At 41.1% G+C, this 22,312-nt stretch overlaps 1 protein-coding gene across 1 annotated transcript in view; it reads right to left on the minus strand.

Moving 5' to 3' along the window:
• Positions 1-20,106, minus strand: part of LOC132397818 (centrosomal protein of 290 kDa-like) — a 100,278-nt gene extending 80,172 nt beyond the window's left edge. Inside the window, exons 1-2 of the mRNA XM_059976578.1 lie at positions 19,881-20,106; positions 16,049-16,125 (exon numbers count right to left, since the gene is read on the minus strand). The gene's annotated coding sequence lies outside the window, so the exon portion shown is untranslated. The remainder of the gene's footprint in view (positions 1-16,048; positions 16,126-19,880) is intronic.
• Between the last annotated feature and the right edge of the window lie 2,206 nt (positions 20,107-22,312).

Genomic DNA, 22,312 nt, shown 5'->3' on the forward strand with positions numbered 1-22,312 from the left:
GCATTAAAGCCAGGACCAACAGGCTCCGGGGGCAGCTTCTTCCACCAGGCCATCATGATGATACAATTGTATTCCTTTTGCGATATTGACTGTCATGTTGTACATACTATTTACTACTACTATTTATTACAAATTACAGTAAATTGCACATTGCACATTTAGATGAAGACGTAATATAAAGATTTTTACTCGTATGTGAAGGATGTAAGAAATAAAGTCAACTCAATTCCCTAAATTCTCTTTTTATGACCTTCTGTATGTCATTGGAACCAATATGTACCAGGAGTCTGGCTGCTCACCCTTCTCCTTTAGAATGCCATGGACCTGATCCGAGATGTCCATGAATCTGCGACATGGGAGGCAACGTACCACCCGGGTGAATCTATTGTGTCCACAGAACCTCATGTCTATTCCTCTAGCTATGGAATCCCCTATCATTACTGCAGTCCTCTCCTCTCCCTCTTCCCTTCTGAGCCACAGCTCCTGACTCAGTGCCAGATACCCGCTTGCTGTTCCTCCCACCCACCCCTAAAAGGTTGTCCCCCTCAACAGTATCCAACATGGTATACTTTCAGGTGTACTCTGCACTGGCTGCCCATTCCTCTTCTCTCTCCTGAGTCACCCAGGTACCTGCCTCTTGCAACTTAGGGTAACCACCTCCCTGTAGCTCCTATCTATCATCTTCTCATTTTCCTGTATGAACCAAAGGTCATCAATGTCCAGCTCCAGTTCCTTACACTTTCTCTGAGGAGCTGCAGCTTGGTGCACCTGGTGTACATGTGGTTATCCAGGAGGCTGGAGGTCTCCATGAATTCCCACATCTCACAAACAGAACACAGCATAGCTCTGGAACCAATCTAATAGGTGAAGAATGAAGAAGGAACTTACCAGAAACTTACCTCACCCAGGCCTGTTCTCACCAAACCCTGTTTAGTGTAAGTCTCCCCACTCTAACAATGGCTGCTCCACTTGTCCCTACCTAATGAATAATGATGCAAGTGGACCGCTGGAAAAAGCCAAAAACCTGCGAATGCTACTTTTTAAATCGCTCGTCCATATATGTTTGGAGCCTTCTCTGTCGATTCAACTTGGCTGCCAGAAAAAGCCAAAAGCCTGTGAATGCTACTTTTTAAATTGCTCACCCCTTACCTGTGTGAAGACATTCTATTGAATTGATTGGGCTGCCATGTTCCTGCTAAATAGAAATAAATCAAACTTGGATATTCTTGAAAGTTCTTCAAATGAATTGAGAAATTGGTTATTATTGTCACATGTACCAGGGTACAGCGAAAAACTTCTTGCACATTGTTCATACAGACCAACTAGTTACCAGTGCATTGAGGTAATAGAATGTAAACAATGCAGAAAAGTGTCACAGAAAAAGTGCAGTGCAGGTAGACAATAAGTAATAAGGTGATATAGAGAGAGACCATGAGTCAAGAGTCCATCTTTTCATACAAAGGAATCATTCAACAGCATTGTAACAGCAGAGAAGAAGCTGCCCTTAAGCCTGGTGTTACATGCTTTCAAATTTTTGCGTCTTCAGCCCAGTGGGAGGGGGAGAAGAAAGAATGTCCAGAATAGGTAGGATCTATGGTAATGCTGGCTGCTTTACCAAGGCAGTGAGAAGTGTAGAAATAATGGAGAGGAGGCTTGTATTGTGATGTGCTTATCTGCGTCTACAACTGTCTGCTGTTTCTTGTGGTCATGAGCAGAGTAGTTGCCATACCAAGTTGTGATGCATTGATATAAATTGGTGAGGGTCAAAGGAGGCATGCAAGATTTCTTTAGCTTCCTGAGGAAGTAGAAGCATTGGTAGCATCTATGTGATTGGACCAGGACAGGCCATTGGTGACTTTCACACCTAGGAATTGAAGCTGTCATCCCTCTTGATCTCAGCACCGTTGATGTAAACAGGAGAATGTACACAACCCCCTCACCCCTCCTTCCTGATGTCAATGACAAACCATTTTGCTTTGCTGACATTGAGATAAAGGTTTTTCCCATGACACCGTGTCACTAGGCCCTCTGTCTCTTTCCTGTAATCTGATTCATTGTTATTTGGGATAACAAATTCAGATAATGACAGCAATTACTTGGACCACAACAATCTATAAACTCATAGAACATAGAGCAGTATTGTCCAGTACAGACCCTTTGGCCCACGATGTTGCACCGACCTTTTAAACCATTCTGAGATCAATCTAGCCTTTCCCTTCCACATAGTCCTACATTTTTCTATCACCCATGTGACAGTCTCTTAAATGTCCCTCAAATTTCTGCCTGTACCACCACCCCCAGCAGTGTGTTCCATGTACCACAATGTAAAAAATTTACCTCTAATATTCCCCCCATCCCCACCATACTTCCCTCCAATCACCTTAAAAGTATTAGCCTCTGCTCCAAGACAAAAGCCCTAGTTGGCTCAACTTTTTCTTATAAGGCATGTTCTTTAATCCAGGCAGCATTCTGGAAATCTCATTTGCACCCTATTTAAAGTTTCTACATCCTTCCTATAATGAAGTGATTGGAACGGAATGAGCACAGTGTTAGAAACATAGAAAACCTACAGCACAATACAGGCCCTTCGGCCCACAATGCTGTGCCAAGCATGTACTTACTTTTAAAATTACCTAGGGTTACCCATAGCCCTCTATTTTTCTAAGCTCCATGTACCTATCCAGGAGTCTCTTAAAAGACCCTATCGTATCTATCTCCACCACCATCGCTGGCAGCCCATTCCATGCACTCACTACTATCTGTGTAAAAAACTTACCCCTGATATCTCCTCTGTATATTCTTCGAAGCACCTTAAAACTGTTCCCTCTCATGTTAGCCATTTCAGCCCTGGGAAAAAGTCTCTGACTATCCACACAATCAATGCCTCTCATCACCTTATACACCTCTATCAGGTTACCTCTCATCCTCTGCCTCTCCAAGGAGAAAAGGCCATGTTATTTAACCAGAGTTTTATAGAGGTGCAACATTACCTCAAGGCTCTTGTAGATATAGAGTAGAATCGGGTCACACAGCCCTGAGTGTACAGGGATTAGAGAAGAGGACTGAGGATGCAGCCTTGTAGGGTACCATTGCTGAACTGACTTTTGTCTGTTGGTCAAGAAATCAAGGATTCAATTGCAAAAGGAGGTGTTGAGTCCCAAGTCCAGGAGTTTGGAGATGAGTTTGCTTGGAATTATAGTATTGGAGGCAAACCGTTAGTCATTAAACAATAGTCTGACCTAGGTGTCTTTACTGTCCCGATGTTCCAGAGATTCATCGAGGGCCAAGGAGATGGGTTCTGTTATAGTCTTGTTTCGGCAGTGGGTGGATTGCAGAGGGCTGAGGTTGGAAGTTAGAAACATTCAGGGGACAGTTGCCCTGCTGAGGTTGATCGTTAGCAGCTTGCTTTACAGAAGAACAAGGATAGACCAGAAATTAAGGTCCTGAATGTGGGTATTTCAATATAACAAGGCAGAACTTGCCAGTATTAGGCAGGAAGCAGTAGTTGCAGATACATCGACATGGAATTATTCTGGCCAGGACCAAGGAAGAACGGATTCCAAGGGATATGAAGAGTTGAAGATTGCAAAATACTGAACTGAAAACAGGAAAAGGTCTACAAGACTATAAAGAGTGTAATAGAGTACTTTAAAAGTAATTAGAAGGATGAAGAGGGAGCACAGCATCATAGAAATGACCAAATCCAAGGTGTTTTAAGTTTATTAAGGGCAAAAGAAAAGATAGGGTCCATTATGGACCAAAGGGTGCATCGAGTCAAAGAGAGTTATAGAGCAACACAACATGGATGTAGATTCTTTGGCCCAGTAAGTCCATGTTGACCACTGTATGCATCCAGCTGGTTCCAATACAGTGCATTTGGCCCATATCCCTCTTGAGCCTAGCCCCTCCACATGCTTCTTAAATTATACTATTGCACCAGCCTCAATCACTTCTGGAAACTAGTTCCTTATATTCATCTCCCTCTGTGTAAAAAAGTTGCCCCCCCCAGTCCTTTTTTAAATCATTGCCTTCTCATTCTCAATCTATGCCCCCTAGTTCTGTACTCCCCTAGTTCTGTACTCCTACCCTGTGGGAAAGACTGTTACCACCTACCTTATCCATACCTCTTATCATTTTAAATATTTCTCCTCATTGCCCTCAAATTCCTATTTCCAACAAATAAAAACATAGCCTGGCCAATACCACCCCTCCCCACCAGGTCCTGGCAACATCCTTGTAAACATGAGGAAATCTGCAGATGCTAGAAATTCAAACAACACACACAAAATGCTGGTGGAACACAGCAGGCCAGGCAGCATCTATAAGGAGAAGCACTGTCAACGTTTTGGGCTGAGACCCTTCATCCTGACGAAGGGTCTCGGCCTGAAACGTCGACAGTTCTTCTCCTTAAGATGCTGCCTGGCCTGCTGTGTTCCACCAGCATTTTGTGTGTGTTGTTTGAACATCCTTGTAAGTTGTTTCTGAACTCTAACCAGTTTAACTACTGTATATCTTTTCTATAACAGTGAACAAAATGGTGCATAGTACTCAGCATCACCAATGAATTATACAACTGCAACATAATGTCCTAACTCAAATACTCAGTGCCCTGACTTATGAAGGCTTTTTAACCACCCTGTCTACCAGTGGTATTGCTTTCAATGAACAATGCACTTTTGGTCTGAAGTCCCTTTCTTCCATTACATTCTCTAGTGCTCTAACATTCATTGTACGAGTCCTATACTGGTTTGACTTTAAAATATGCATCACCTCACACTTGCCTGTATTGAAATCCAGTTGTGTCCCCTTAGCCCACTTCCCTAACTGATTAAGATCCCTGTAATCTGTAATAAATAGCTTTCTGAACCATTAACAGCAATAATTTTGTATCACCACAAACTTATGTGTATTTGCATCCAAGTCATTTATATGGTTCCCAACACTAACCCCTAAGCGACACAATTAATCACCAGCATCCTCAACCTTCAGCTACACTCCTCTACTTCCTAACACTGAGCCAATTTTGAATTCCCCTAACTAACTCTCCCTGGATTCCATGGGACCTAAACTTCCAGAGCAGATTGCCATATGAGACCTTGTTGAAAGTCTTGCTAAGGTCCAAGTATGCAACCCTGCCTTTTTGGTTACCTCTTCAAAAAATATTAAAAGCAATGCTGATCTCATTGAAGCAGACTCTGTCTATCCAACCAAAGGTTATCTCACTGGGCTAAATTATCTTCTACATTGTAAGGAAAATCATAAAACTATATTTTTAACAAAAGGAAAATTACCAGATGATCTGTTTCAGTGATAAATATTGACTTGGATATTGGGTACAAATCTTTCTACTTTATGCCTCCCTGCATGGCCAGGCTAGGTTTGGAGCACAGTTTAATGTCTCTTTCAGATATAGCAACTGTGACAATGTAGCACTCCCTTGATAATGGTCAGCTATGTGTGGAACCGAAGGAGATGGGAGAGATTTTGAATGATTTCTTCTCTTTGGTATTCACTAAGGAGAAGGATATTGAATTGTCTAAGGTATGGGAAACAAGTAAGGAAGTTATGGAACCTATGACAATTAAAGAGGTGGAGGTACTGGTGCTTTTAAGAAATTTAAAAGTGGATAAATCTCCGGGTCCTGACAGGATATTCCCCAGGACCTTGAGGGAAGTTTGTGTAGAAATAGCAGGAGCTCTGACGGAGATCTTTAATATGTCATTAGAAACGGGGATTGTGCCGGAGGATTGGCGTATTGCTCATGTGGTTCCATTGTTTAAAAAGGGTTCTAGAAGGAAGCCTAGCAATTATAGACCTGTCAGTTTGACATCAGTGGTGGGTAAATTAATGGAAAGTATTCTTAGAGATATTATTTATAATTATCTGGATAGACGGGATCTGATTAGAAGTAGCCAGCATGGATTTGTGCGTGGAAGGTCATGTTTGACAAACCTTATTGAATTTTTTGAAGAAGTTACGAGGAATGTTGACGAGGGTAAGGCAGTGGATGTAGTCTATATGGACTTCAGCAAAGCCTTTGACAAAGTTCCACATGGAAGGTTAGTTAAGAAGGTTCAGTCGTTAGGTATTAATGCTGGAGTAATAAAATGGATTCAACAGTGGCTAGATGGGAGATGCCAGAGAGTAGTGGTGGATAATTGTTTATTGGGATGGAGGCCGGTGACTAGCGGGATGCCTCAGGGATCTGTTTTGGGCCCAATGTTGTTTGTAATATACATAAATGATCTGGATGATGGGGTGGTAAATTGGATTAGTAAGTATGCCGATGATACTAAGGTAGGAGGTGTTGTGGATAATGAGGTGGATTTTCAAAGCTTGCAGGGAGATTTATGCCAGTTAGAAGAATGGGCTGAACGTTGGCAGATGGAGTTTAATGCTGAGAAGTGTGAGGTTCTACATTTTGGCAGGAATAATCCAAATAGAACATACAGAGTAAATGGTAGGGCATTGAGGAATGCAGAGGAACAGAGAGATCTAGGAATAACTGTGCATAGTTCCCTGAAAGTGGAGTCTCATGTAGATAGGGTGGTGAAGAGGGCTTTTGGAACGCTGGCCTTTATAAATCAAAGCATTGAGTACAGAAGTTGGGATGTAATGCTAAAGTTGTACAAGGCATTGGTAAGGCCAAATTTGGAATATTGTGTGCAGTTCTGGTCACCGAATTATAGGAAAGATATCAATAAATTAGAGAGAGTGCAGAGACGATTTACTAGGATGTTACCTGGGTTTCAGCAATTAAGTTACAGAGAAAGGTTGAATAAGTTAGGTCTCTATTCATTGGAGCGTAGAAGGTTGAGGGGGGATTTGATCGAGGTATTTAAATTTTTGAGAGGGATAGATAGAGTTGACGTGAACAGGCTGTTTCCATTGAGAGTAGGGGAGATTCAAACTAGAGGACATGATTTGAGAGTTAGGGGGCAGAAGTTTAAGGGAAACACGAGGGGGTATTTCTTTACTCAAAGAGTGATAGCTGTGTGGAATGAGCTTCATGTAGAAGTAGTAGAGGCCAGTTCAGTTGTGTCATTTAAGGTAAAATTGGATAGGTATATGGACAGGAAAGGAGTGGAGGGTTATGGGCTGAGTGCGGGTAGGTGGGACTAGGTGAGATTAAGGGTTTGGCACGGACTAGGAGGGCCAAGATGGCCTGTTTCCGTGCTGTGATTGTTATATGGTTATAATGGCTGGATTTTCTGGGAGCAGTTTGAAAGGCACAGGATAGATACATCCCAAAGGAAAAGAAATATTCTAAAGGGAGAATGACAAGGGAAGTCAAGGACAGCATAAAAGCAAAAGAGAGGGGAATAGAATATAGCAAAAAAAAAGGGAAGCTAGAGGATTGTGAAGCTTTTAAAAACAAACAGAAAACAACAAAAGAGCTTCAAGGAGAGAATAGGAAATATGAATGTATGTGAATTACCCAATATTATAAAAGTGGAATCAAAAGTATTTTCACATATGCAAAGAGTAAAAGAGAGACGAGAGTGGATATCAGACTGCTGAAGAATGATGCTGGAAAGGGAATAATAAGGAACAAGGAAATGATGGATAAACTTAATAAGTAATTTGCATCAGTCTTCACTGTGGAAGACACTAGCCAGAGTGTACAGGGGCAGAAGTGGCTGTAGTTGCTATTACTAAGGAAAAGGTGCATGGGAAGCTGAAAAGTCTGAAGGTAGGTAAATCACCTGGACCAGATGGACTACGCCCCAGCATTCTGAAAGAGATAGCTGAAGAGATTGTGGAGGCGTTAGAAGCGATCTTTCAAGGATCACTTGATTCTGGGATGGTTCCAGAGGACTGGAAAATTGCAAATACCACTCAATTTTTTAAGAAGGAGGGATGCAAAAAACAGGAAATTATAGGCTAGTTAGCTTGACCTAAGTGCTTACTAAGATGTTGGAGTCCATGATTAAGGATGAGGCTTAGGGGTGTTTGGAGGCACAAAATAAAATAGACTGAAGTCAACATGGTTTCCTTAAGGGGAAATTTTGCTTGACAAATCTGTTAGTATTGCTTGAGAAAATAACAAACAGGATAGACAAAAGAGAGTCAATGGATATTGTTTAATTTGACAAGATGCTTCACACAAGGCTGTTAACCAAGGTAAGAGTCCATGGTATTATAGGAAAAATACTAGCATGGATAAAAGATTGGTTGACTGGCAGGAGCGAAGATTGGGAATAAAGGGGCTCTACTCAGTCTATGGCCTCTTCTACTTTCGCAATGAGATCATACTCGTTAGAGGAACAACACCTTATATTACATCTGTTAGCCTCCAACCTGATGGCATGAAAATCAATTTCCTGAACTTCTGATAAATGCCCCCCTTCACCATTCCCCATTCCCATTTCCTTTTCTCCCCTTATCTCCTTAATCCCCCCCCCCCATATCCTCCTCTGGTGCTCCTCCCCTTTCTTCCATGGTCTTCTACCCTCTTCTATCAAATTCCCCCTTCTCTAGCCCTTTGTCTCTTTCATCAATCAACTTCCCAGCTCTTTACCCACCTCTCCCGATTTCACCTACCAGCTTGCACTTCTTCCTACTCACCCTCCATCTCTTACTCTGACTTTTCATCTTTTTTTCCGGTCCTGATGAACGATCTTGTTTGAAACATTGACTGTTTACTCTTTCCATAGATGCCACCTGGCCTGCTGAGTTCCTCCAGCATTTTATGTGTATAGCATATTCTGGTTGGCTGCTGGTGACTCATGGTGTTCCGCAAAGTTCAGCATTGAGGCTGCTTCCTTCTACATTGTATGTCAATGATTTGGATGATGAAATTGATGGATTTGTGGCCAGATTTGCAGATAATGCAAAGATGCATGGATAGGCAGGTGGTGTTGAGGTAACAGGGAGTCTGCAGAGGGACATAGCCAGATTAGGAGAATAGTGATCAGTTGCAGTGTAGGGAAGTGTATGGTTATACACTTTTGTAGAATGATATTCCCTAAATGGGAGCATATTCAGAAATCAGAGGTGCAAAGGGATTTGAGAGTCCTCTTGCAGTGTCCCTAAAGATTAACTTTCAAGTTGAGTCAGTGGTCAGGAAGGAAAATGTAATTTTAGCAATAATTTTGAGAAGATTATAATATAATTTTAAATAAAAATATTTTTGAAAATATGACATTTTACCAAATTTTAATTTTAAAAATTTTGGGACGACTATGATATAGAAACAAGGCTTTATAAGACATTGGTCAGACCACACTTGGAGCACTGTGAGCAGTTTTGGTCCCCTTATTTAAGAAAATGAGTGCTGGCAGGGAAAGTACATATAATCATTCCATGAATGAAAAAGTTAACATATGAGGAGCATTCGATAGCTCTGGGCCTGCACTCAATGGAGTTTAGAAGAATGAGGGTGGATATCATTGGAACCTATCAAATATTGAAAGGTCTAGATAGTATGGAAGTGGAGAGGAAGGCTTCCATAGCAGGGGGGCATCTAAGACCAGAGTGCACAGCCTCAAAACAGAAGGATGTCCCTTTAGAACAGAAATAAGGAGGAATTTCTTTAGCCAGAGGGTAGTTAATCTGTGGAATTTTCTGCCATAGATGGCAGTGGAGGCCAAGTCATTGGGTATATCTAGAACAGACATTGTTAGGTTCTTAATTAGTATGAACATCAAAGGTTACAGGGAAAAAGCAGGAGGGTTTAGGAGGGATAGTTAATCAGTCACGATGGAATAGTGGAGCAGGCTCGAGGGGTGAATGGCCTAATTCTTCTATGCCATATGGTCTTCTGGTATTATGGTAATAGATCAGTATCTAAGCTTAGATCTTTGAGCTCAAGTTGTTGGAATGGGGTTTAAGTTCACAACCGTGTGACTCTGAGTTGAGAAGCTCTTCCTGTAAGCCACAAGCCATCAAATTAGGTTCGTTTAGGAGCGAAAGCATTGTTCACTAATTTGTATTCTCACCCAGCTAAACTCAACCGAATGTCAAAGTCTTGATCACACTTTTAGGCCTCCTCTTTCTTTGCCACCAGAACCTCTTCTCTCACTGCACTCTGTAATATCATTTGGAATGTCTTTTTATTTCAAAGATACTGCATCAATATGCATTGTTACCATATCACCAAGGTAATTTATATAACTGTTAAAGGTATCTATTTGTTAAAAATGTACAACAATACTCTTCTTCCAGAAGTTGTAAGATGGTGCCTGGATGGGAAAGGTTTAGAGGGATATGGGCCAAGCCAGCAAATATGCACAGATAGGCATATTGGCATATAGACAAGTTGGGCTGAATGGCCTGTTTCCGTGCTGTATAACTCTATGAGTTTAAGTCAGAACTGGAGGAGGCCATTTTCCCTTTAGAGCTTCTTCACTCAAAAATACTAAGCCTAACCTTTTGTCTCAACTCTACATTCTTGTTTGATCCCCAAATCCCTCAATTCCCAGTCTCAGAAATATTTTCATCAACAGACATCAATGGGCATACACAGACATCCAGGGAAAAGAATTTAATGGTGGGATGCATAAACAACATAGGTTTCTATCCAGTGTCCTAGTCAATTGCTCTCACAATACTGAAGGATTTCTCCTTATCTTAGTTCTAAGTAATCTTTTTTTGGTGACATGTGGCTCACAGGGTGACCTTCTCACCTCAACAGCAGACAATCATAGGTTGTTCTTGAACCTGTTCTTGAATCCTGACTTCAGGATTATGTACCTCATGCCCATTGGTAGCGGTGAGAAGGTGGCATTGCCCAAATGATGGGGACCTTTAATGATGGTTGTGAAATACTCTAAAATGGGCTGGAACAATGAGGTATTGTCCTTTTTGCGAAAAACTATGGGCTGGAATAGATAGACATGAGATAAGGGGCAATACCTCATTGTATTATTCTTTCAATTTAACTATGTGACAGTGATAGATCGGGAAGCTGGGTCATTTTATTAATGCTCAATAAAGTCTAATCAGAGGTCTAATAAAGTCACCACCTGAGATAATGGGTCTAGTCTCAGACTTCAGTGACATCCAGAGCCTCAGTGGCCAGCAGAAGAGTTAGTTGTTACTAGGGTAATAAGAGATAAGAGATACAGCGAAATACCTAAGCGATGAGGCCTGGGAGTCAGAATCAGGTTTATTATCACTGACATATGTCGTAACATTTGTTGTTTTGTGACAGAAGTATTACCATAATTTAAATTTTAAAAATAGTGCAAATGAGAAATAACAAGGTAGTGTTCTTAGGTTCATGGACCATTCAGAAATCTGATAGTGGATGGGAAGAAGCCATTCCTAAACTATTGAGTGTGTCTTCAAACTCCTGTACCTCTTCCTTTTCTTTGGTACTAATGAGAAGAGAGCATGTTCTGAATGGTGAAATCCTTAATGACGAATGCCACCTTCTTGAGGCACTGCCTTTTGAAGATGTCCTCAGTGTTGGGGAGTGCTGTGCCTGTGATGGAGCTGGCTGAGTCTACAACTCTGCAGACTTTCGATCCTTGCACATTAGAGGCTCCAATCAGACTGTGATGCAACCAGATAGAATGAATATCGATTTCTCCTTCCAGTAAAAATAATTCCCCACCCACTCCCCTATTCTATTTCTCACTCTTGCCCCCTACCTCTCCTCACCTGCTTATTGTCTCAACCTTGGTACCCTCCTCCTTTCCGTTCTCCCATGGTCTACTCTCCTCTCCTACCAGATTCCTTCTTCTCCAGCCCTTCATCTTTCTAACCCACCAGGCTTCACCTATCACCTTCTAACTATCCTCCATCCTCTCCCTCTACCTTTTTATTCTGGCAACTTCCCCCTTCCTTTTCAGCCCTGAGGAAGGGTCTCAGCCCAAAACATCGGCTATTTATTCATTTTCATAGATGCTGCCTGTTGCTTCAGCTATCCAGCATCTGTAGACTTTCTCTTAAACATAGTCATAACCCTTCCAACCCCAGATATTCTCTCTTCTTCCCTCTTCCATCAGGAAAAAAATACAAAAGATTGAAAACATACACAACCTGGTTCAAGTTATTAGCTTCTATCCCACAGTTAGAAAGTAATTAATGGACTTCATGTATGATAAAGATGGACCTTTTACCTCACAATCTACCTTGGCACGGCCATTCTACATCACTACAGGCTATATTCTTTACTTAAATAATTCATTATGGGCTATATGTAAAAGCACATCAATGGTATATGTCATTATATCACTATGTCAGAAAATGTACATTTCACTAAAGTAACAATGGAACTAGACACAAGTCATCCCCAGCTCTCCTGGGTGTTTTTTTTCTTTAAGTTAATTTTTGGAATTACAAAACATAACAGTGATGATGAGTAAGTTTTAAAACAAACCTGAGAAAACTACCTGCATGTTGAAACTCAGCGAGATGTGAAGGTGGAGCTTAGGAGGGTTAATGGTGCCTAACGGCGACTCATTTGCTTGCATCTTCGGAAACAGCTCTATTTCTATCATTAATATCTCTATTTTTCCCTTTCAATGTTCTTTTGAAGACCCTGAGCTGGAGTTATACCCTGATTATGGTTCTTTGCGGGAATGGGACCCACTCCCAGGGTTTCACAACTGGCCGTTGTTCGGCACGCCCAGAGCACGGCCTAAGAGCTCTGCTCACCTTCGGAGGACCGAGTTTTTGTGGCTCTGGGGATGGGGGGAGTGGAGGTCGGGGTGTGTCATTGGAGATGGATGATCTCTGGCTGTGTGCCCAGAGACCTGAGATCTTTGGGCACAGAGCTCGGAAAAAAGGACGCAATGGACTTTTAACATCATAAACCAGCAAGTTGTTTGTTATGTCTTCCCTCTCACTGTGAAATGGAGACACCTCTTTCTCCCTTACTAGGGAGAGAGAGAGAGAGCCTGTGGAATGTCAAATGCTGGGTGAACAATTTAGTCTTGGAAGTACTGCAAGCCTACGTCTTTGCTGTTGCCTTGCTCACACTTGAGTGCTCAGTGGCAGGTGCCAATGCTTTTTTTTGCCAGTGGGGGGAGAGGAAATTGTTGCTTGCTGACACTTGCGCTCAGGAGGGAGGGGAGCTGGGGGGACTTTGGGGTTCTAACATTTAACTGTCATCCATTCTTCGGGGGCACTCCTCTGTTTTCGTGGATGGTTGTGAAGAAAAAGCATTTCAGGATGTATATTGTATACATTTCTCTGATGTTAAATGTACCTTTGAAACCTTTGAGATGTTTGAGTTAATACAAAGCGTAGCACATTTTTTCTCTTCATGGTTTCTTTGTAAAAGGAAAGACAATTGAGTTTTTTTTAAAGCAGAAAGCAGATGAATTTCATGGGTTCATAAACAGTGTGTACTGACTGATCATAATCATAAATTTAAAAAGCAGAAATAGCTGGCTACATTGGAAAGATACAGTAGTTACATTTGATTGCACATGAGATAACTAGATATTGTATACTGAGTGAATTGAGCAGTATTTTGAAGCAAACTACCTACGCGAATGTCAATTTTACAGAGTGTAAAGGTGGAAGAGCATACAGTATGCTTTGAAGTTTGAATGTTTTAACCAAACCAGCCAAAATGAGTTTTACTGATATCAAGAAAGTAATGCAGGAAGATTTAGAACCAAAACCATTGTTGATTGCAGAATGCTTTAGGTTTCATAAGCAGAATCACAAGGAAGGGAAGACAATTTCAGCCTACATGGCTAAATTGAAGAAATTGTCTAAGCATTGCCAGTTCAATAATGGACTTAATGATACATTGACAGATTTTTTAATTTGTGAAATCTTACAAGAAAGCATTCAAGAATAGTTCTCAACTGAAGCACAACTCATTTAAAAGAACAGTTGAAATTGCAGTATCAATAGAAATATTAGACAGAGACACAATTGAGTTGCAGTCAGAAGTGAAAGTGAGTGTGAACAAAATTGCAACAGCTAAACAGAAACTTGCCTGGACAAACAAATTTTGTTCCCATTATGGCATGGGCTCACATACACCATGCAGACTATTGCAGGTTTAAAGGTGAAACTTACAGAAAATGCAATGAAGTAGGACACATATAGGCATTGTGGCATCATGATTGGGTGAAACAATTACAATTTGATTGGAGATCTATCCACTATTTGCATGCCATATTCCCTGCAGTAGATTCAACTGGAAGCAAATTAAGAAAGCTACTGGATGATGTTGCAGTAGTGTTCAAGGATGGTATTGGAAAACTAAAACATATAAAGGGTAACATAGTGTTAAATGAAAATGCCACTCTCAAGTATTACAAAGCCTATCTGTTCCTTGTACATTCCATGGTAAAATAGCCAGTGAGCTTGATTGCATGGAGGCTGAAGGAATTCTTTCCAAGGTTGAGTGGAGTCAATGATAATGCCAGTGGTCCCAGTAGCCAAGAAGAATGGTTCCGCCAGGCACAGTGGTGATTTTAAGATTACCATCAACCCAGTACTGAATGTAGATCAATGCCCACTGGTCAGGATAGTGGATATCCTTGCAAACCTTTCTGGAGGAAAAGCAGATAAGTTAAGTGGATTTACCTGAGGCCTATCTACAGATGGAGATGGGAGAAGAATCCAAAATGTTTCTCACCATAAACACACTCAACGGGTTTTATCACTATAAGAGGCTTATTTTTGGAGAGGCATCTGCACCTGCACTCTGGCAGAAAGCTGTGGACCAGGTGCTTCAACTTGCCTAGACAATCAGCATTACCTGGTTGACATCATTGTTATCAGTGAGGATGACAAGGAACATTTCCAAAATTTCAAGACAGTGTTAAAAATTAGAAGATTATGGGCTCAGAGCATGATGCAACAAGTGTGACTTTTTAAAATCAAGCATCACTTACTGTGGTCACATCATTGATGCACAAGAATTTACACAAGCATGCTGAGAAAATTCAAGCAGTGGTGGATGCCCTAATGCCAAAGACAAGTCACAGTTTCAATCCATTTTAGGATTTGTCAATTACTATATCAGATTCTTACCAAACCTGACTATTTTGCTCCGCCCCTTGAACTCATTACTACTGATTGGGTAGAAATGGCATTCAAAAGGGTAAAGAAAATGATGACATTAGACACTGCATTCACACATTATGACCATATTCTCCAATGAAGCTTGCCTATGACACCTTGTCTTATGATATAGGTGTAGTCATGTCACATGATATGAGTGATAGAAAAGTGAACACCCCATAATCTTTGCATCATATTCCCTTACAATCAACAACTAGTTTCCATTTTCAATCTACAGAAGAGTGTTCTGTTAAAAGCATCAATACAAAAACAGAGGTGGGTTCTTTTTCTTGGAGGACACAGTTACAAGATTGATTTCAAGACAACTATCATGCAAATGCTGATGGATTGTCCTATTTGCCCATGGAAAAGAAAATATCCGAAAATTTTACAAAAATGGACACACCTCTTGAAGTATTCTCCATTATGACAAATTTAGAGTCTCCCTATTACAGCAGAGATGATCAAAATGGAAACAAGAAAAGACCCCACAATGCCTCAGGTCTATATGGCCACCCAAAATGGTTGGAATGTGCAGCAGAAACTCTAAATCCCCATTTTTACCAGTGCCAGGATGAACGTGCCCTTGATGGAGGTTGCCTTGTGTGTGGACTGAGAGTCATTGTGGAATTCAAGCTGAGAGCTAAAGTGTTGCACATGTTGGTCATCTATGGTCAAAGCTTGGTGTGGTTGCCTGGAATAGATGAGCAGATCGTACAGATTGCCCTGCACTGTTCAGGATGCCAACAAGACCGGAAGATGTGAAGAGCATCTAGGAGAAGCAAAAAGAAAGGAGAACAATGGTGTCCTGAGCTGTGAGAACCAGCTCCTGCAGTCCTGCAGTCCTGCAGTCAACTGTAAATATATTGCTTCGATTAAGCATTCTTTGTTTAAATAATTCATTATGGGCTATATGTAAATGTATGCGAAAGGCATATGCCACCGTGTCATAAGTATGCTTCTTGCTAAAGTAAAAATAAAACTATGCACAAGTTATCCCCAGCTTTCCCGTGTTTTTTTCTTGCAATTAATTTTTGGAGTTACCAAACATAACACTTCGTATACTCACCACCACTTTATCTCCTTCTTCTCTAGGGAAATTAAAGTTGGTCAATAGATGCTGAACTAACCAGTGAGGGCAACACCCTGAAAGTGAACAATGAAAATCGGTCCAATATCCACAAAGAACAGTAGTGACAGATGTAGGTAAGCACAATGGTATTCTAGGTGGTGTGGCTATCTCCTGCATCCAGTACATACAACATTGAACATAGAAATCTACAGCACATTACAGGCCCTTCTGCCCACAACATTATGCTGACCATGTAACCTACTCTAAAAACTGCTCAGAATTACCTTACCACATAGCCTCTATTTTTCTAAGCTCCTTGTACCTATCTCTTAAAATACCCTATTATATCCACCTCTACCACTGTTGCTGGTTGTGCATTACAAGCACCCACCAGTCTGTGTGTGAAAAACTTATCCCTGACATTCCCTCAGTACCTATTTCCAAGCACCTTAAAACTATGCCCCCTCCTGTTAGATATTTCAGCCCTGGGAAAAAGCCTCTGGCTATCCACATGATCAATGCCTCTCATCAGTTTGTGATTCACTCTAAAGTTGTCTATGTGTGCAATTTGCACATTCTCCCTGTGCTTTCACTTCCTCCAACATTCCAGAAAACATACCCACTATTCCGTTAAAACAACAACACACACAAAGTGCTGGTAGAACACAGCAGGCTAGGCAGCATCTATAGGGAGAAGCGATGTCGACGTTTCGGACCGAGACCCTTCGTCAGGACTAACCGAAAGGAAAGATAGTAAGAGCTTCCTTTCGCTTAGTCCTGATGAAGGGTCTCGACCCAAAACGTCGACATCGCTTCTCCCTATAGATGCTGCCTAGCCTGCTGTGTTCTACCAGCATTTTGTGTGTGTTGTTGTTTGAATTTCCAGCATCTGCAGATTTCCGCGTGTTTGCCCATTATTCCGTTAATTGGTTATTGTAAATTGTTCCCAATATCTGCAGCAGATAGAGGGAATGACGGGAGTGGTTTGTTAATGGGGCATTTGTGAGAGAATAGGGTATCAGGAAAATAAATAGGGGAATAGGGATGGGATTGTTCTGTGTACTAGTAATGTCCTGATGAGCCAAATGGCCTCCTTGTGTATCATCAAGAAATGAGAAGAGTACATGCCATTACAGACAAGGAGCCACAATCAGAAACTGAACAGATTCTTGTTCCCTCTTTTCCTCTCATCTGTTAGCAGCTCCAATGAAAAAGGATTTTATAACCGGAGCAGTTTAACATATTAATGACTAAATTGGCAAGTTTGATTTGTCCATTTATACTGTTTACGTCAACATGTTTCCTTGTTATTCAAAGTGAACGCATAATAAGTGGGATCTGAATTTCGTCAGCCAGCCTGCTTTTCCTGCTGATTCTGCATTCAATGGATTTGTTGTTTCAATGAGGCAACAGAGAAGCAGCTGTTTCTTTTGGTGGGTGCACAGATATTTGAAAAACTGCATTAACAGCTTTACAAATTTATAGCTTTACAATCATTATTACCTCCATAGAAGTTCACACTCTGCTAATTCCATATCATTAATATGGATAAGAGTGGACAATTGATCTTGTCCAAGATGGACACAGAATACCCTTAGGGGCAGTTTGAAAGAAGAGGAGGGTTCTCAAACAATATTTATCATTATATTTTCAATCACTATCACCAAATAGAGAGTAGCATATCACATTGTGGGACCCTACTGCTCAAGTAATGAAATAAACCACATTGATTTGTTTTCCTTAAAAACTAAAGTATGTCATTAGCTGGAAAATGTTTTAGGACATCAAAGGTTGTGAAACGTTCAAAAGAAGTACAAGGAGAGGATCACTGTTTAAATATAGTGGATCAATCACAGAGAACGGAAATGAGGTGAAACTTTCCTCATTCACAGGGGCACAAGGCTTTGGAACTTTCTGAAAGGGCAGTAAAATCAGAACATCAAAATAATATTTTTAAAGCCAGGTAGATAAATTGTTGATAAGCTAAGAGCTGAAGGTTACTGGGACCAAACAGGAATGTGGAAATGAAGTTCCAATCGGATCACCTATGATCTAATGGAATGGTGGAGCAAGCTCAAAGGGTTCAGTAGCCTATTTTCTGCTCCTATTTGATATGTTGAAAAGCCTTTCTTAACATGAAAAATGCCTGATATAAGTATCTTATATCCATAGATAATATATGTTTATCATATTGTATTAGATTGCTGGGACCAGCTAGAATAATACTTGGACAGTAAAATTTAGGCAAGAGAGATGGAAATGCACCTGGATTCAGCTGTTGCGAGCGGTTGTTAGAAACAGAAAACCCACAGCACAATGAAGGCCCTTTGGCCCACAAAGCTGTGCCAAACATGTACTTACTTCAGAAATTACCTAGGGTTACCCATAGCCCTCTATTTTTCAAAGCTCCGTGTACCTATCCAGAAGTCTCTTAAAAGGCCCTATTGTATCTGCCTCCACCAATGTTGCCGACAGCCCATTCCACACATTCACCATTCTCTGTGTTAAAAACTTACCCCTGACATCTCCTCTGTACCTACCTCCAAACACCTTAAAAATGTGCCCTCTCATGTTCAGCCCTGGGAAAAGGCCTCTGACTAAACACACGATCAATGCCTCTCATCATCTTATACACCCCTATCAAGTCACCTCTCATCCTCTGCCGCTCCAAGGAGAAAAGGCTGAGTTCACTAAACCTATTCTCATATGGTATGCTCCCCAATCCAGGCAATATCCTTGTAAATCTCCTCTGCACCCTTTCTATAGTTTCCACATCCTTTCTGTAGTGAGGTGACCAGACTGAGCACAGTACTCCAAGGCTCCTATATAACTGCCCCTTGGCTCCTAAACTCAATCTGATGGTTGATTAAGGCCAATACAACATATGCCTTCTTAACCACAGAGTCAACCTGCACAGCAGCTTTGAGTGTCCTATGGACTCAGACCCCAAGATCCCTCTGATCCTCCACACTGCCAAGAATCATACCATTAATGCTATATTTTGCCAATGAACCACTTAATCTTGTTCTGGATTATTATTTCGAGGCCTAGACTAAAACATGAGTTCAAATTGAACACTGGCAGCTGGGGAATTAAAATTCAATGAACTAAATCTGTAATTAAAGCAAGAAAGCTGGCTTCAATAATGATGACTACGAGACTGATGGTAAAACCCCATACAGAATGAAAGTGACTCCAGATTCACAGCAGTTAGGTAGTGAGTCAAGGAGGAGGTACTGGACTTGAGGAGACACACTAACATTTTAGGAACAGCTTTTATTTATTTATTTGTTGATATGCTGCACGGAATAGGCCCTTTGAGCCATGCTGCCCAGTAATCCCCCGAAGTCATCCTAGCCTAATCATGCGACAACTTTCAATGGCCAATTAACCTACTCATTGGTATGCCTTTGAACTGTGGGAGGAAACCCATGCAGGCATGTGGAGAACACATTGCCTTACAGGCAATGGCAGAAACTGAGCATGGGTCGTTGTTACTGTAAAGTGTTATACTAATTACTATGCTACCATGCTGCCCCATCTTCCTTCAGATTTCTAAACAGTCCATGAACACTACCTCACTATTTTCCTCTCTTTTTGCACTATTTGTTTATTATACAGTCGGCTCTCCTTAGTAGTTACTTATCGTTTTTATTTGTTTTGCATTGTACTGCTGCCACAAACAGCACATTTCATGATTTGTGTCGGTGATAATAAACCTGATTCTGATTTTGGATCACTGGCCCCCATCACCCTGTCTCCTCCCCCTCCCCTCGCCCTCTCCAGCTACTCATCACCCACACACCCTCCCTTTGGTTCCCTTTCTTACCTTCTTTCTTTAATTCAGCTGTCCACTGTCTTCTCCTAAAGAGATTTCATCTTCTTCAGTCCTTTGTCACTCCCACCTATCAGCTCCAAGCTTTTTACCACATTCGCATTCTCCCTTCTCCCTCACTTGGATCCACCTGTCACCTGCTTCACTCTGCCCTCCTACCAATCTATTAGAGGCTATCTCTCTTCTTCCACTCCAGTCTGAATGAAAGACCTTGACTCAAAATGTTGCCTGTACATTTCCCACCACAAATACTGCCTGAACTTCCTGAGCTCCTCCAGCTCCTTTGAATGTTGCTCAGAAGAAGGTGCATCAGGTCTAAGCAGAATGAGTCACAGAGTCAGAGACACAGTCATAGAGTCATAGAACACTACAGCACAGAAACTGCCATTTTGTCCAAGTTGGACTATTATTCTGTCCAGTCTCATTGACTTTATCCAGACCATAGCCCTTCGTACCCCTCAATGCTCCTCAGAGGGTTTTGGGAAGATCTGAGCAGAGGTCAAACTTGGTTGAGTGGACCTTTAGATTTCTGGCTTCTGAACTTGAGGTCACCTTGGACTTTGGTCCCTGTGATCTAATTCACATCATCACCTCTTTAAATGCTGATTGCATTTAGATATGCAACAACTTAATTGCCCAGATTTCAAAGCCCTCCATGATTTCAGTGCTTCTTTATCTACCCACTCCCACCCAGCTTGAAAACTCTTTAGGATGTCTGCCTTCTTCAAGCCAGGTCTCCTGTCTATTCCTGAATTTAACTGATCTACCTGTGGGAACTGTTGTGTTGTTGGAGGCTGTAATTCACTCCCCAAACTTCTCAGCTTCTTTAGTTTACTTTACAAAAATAGCTGCCTCTTTCTAGTAAGTTCAGAAGAAGGGTCTTGGCCTGAAATGGCAACTGTTCATTTCCCTCCATAAATGCTGCCTGACACTTGGGTTCCTCCACCTTTCTGAGTGTTGATCTTTTGAAGAAATCTTTGGATTATTTTAAAGACCAAAACTGCTGCTGAGACTGGAAATCTGAAATAAAAATTTTAAAATGTTGAAAACATTCAAAATTCAAAGTAAACACATTGTTTAAGTACATAAATAACAGCATGTAAACCTTGAAATTCTTTTTTTTTTGCAGGCTTACTCAATAAATCCAATAACCATAATAGAACCAATGAAAGACCACACCAAATGGGCATTCAACAAGTGTGCAAAAGACTACAAGCTATGCAAATACAAAAAGAATGGAGAAATAATAAATTATTATAAATAAGCAATAAATATCAAGAACATGAGATGAAGAGTCCTTGAAAATGAGCCTAACAGGTTTGTTAACCAGACGTGGAAAGAGAAACACAGTTAATGTTTCAGGTTGGAGCCTTTTGGTCAGAATTGGTAAAGAGACAAACTTAGTTCATTTTTAAGTTGATGCAGCGATAGTTGACGGATGAAGGGAATGTTCCTGAAAGGGTGAAGCCAGGACTGTACTGGGGATAAGCTGTTGATGAAGTCATCTGATTGATAAAACTACATTTCTGTTCATAAAAAGAACTACAGATGCTGGAAATTTGAAATAAAAACAGGAAATGTTGGCTCAACAGGTCATTCAGCATCTGTGGAGAGAGAAACTGTTAATGCTTCAACTCTGATTACTGTTTCTCCAGGCGCTGCCTGGCCCACTGACCATTTTGAGCATTTAGTATCTTTACTTCAGCTCTCTATCTGCATATGGGCTTGGGGTCAGGTCATAAGGGAAGCACAGCACAGGATGCTACTTGGCCCTTATTTCCTGTAATGGCTACAATTTTTTATACGTCCCACTCCTGATGGGACATTTAGTGGAAATAACACACTAGGAACACTGATGTACAGGGAGGCATTGGAGTGTGTCCATAGCTCTCTGAATATGTCAGCAAAGGTGGATAAGGTGACGTGGAAGGCATTTGGTATGCCTGCCATCATAGGTCGAGGCACTAATTCTAAGAGTTAAGACATCATGTTGCAGTTGTATAAAACATTGCTCAGATTGCATTTGGAGTATTGTGTATAATTCTGACAACCACATCATAGACAGCAATAAAACAATGTGGAAGATTTAGGAACACCTACCTTCCCTTTGCAATCAGATTTCTGAATGGCCTATAAACCAATGAAAACTCCCCTATTACTCCTGTGTTTAGCTCTATTTGTTTATCCTTCAAATGTATAGATTTTATGTATTGGTGCCACAAAACAACGAATTACATGTCATATCAGTGATAATGAACTTGATTCTGATTTTGAGAAGATTTGCCAGAATGTTGCCTGGCTGTAATGACAAGGGGAGATCAGATAGTTTGTATTTATTCTCACTGGAGCATAAGGGACCAAGAAGTGATCTTATAGAGGTTTACAAAATCATTAGGGGCAAATATAGGATAGGTAGTCAGAATATT

The sequence above is a fragment of the Hypanus sabinus genome, chromosome 1 (genome assembly GCF_030144855.1).
Source record: "Hypanus sabinus isolate sHypSab1 chromosome 1, sHypSab1.hap1, whole genome shotgun sequence".
Classification (NCBI taxonomy): Eukaryota; Metazoa; Chordata; class Chondrichthyes; order Myliobatiformes; family Dasyatidae; genus Hypanus; species Hypanus sabinus.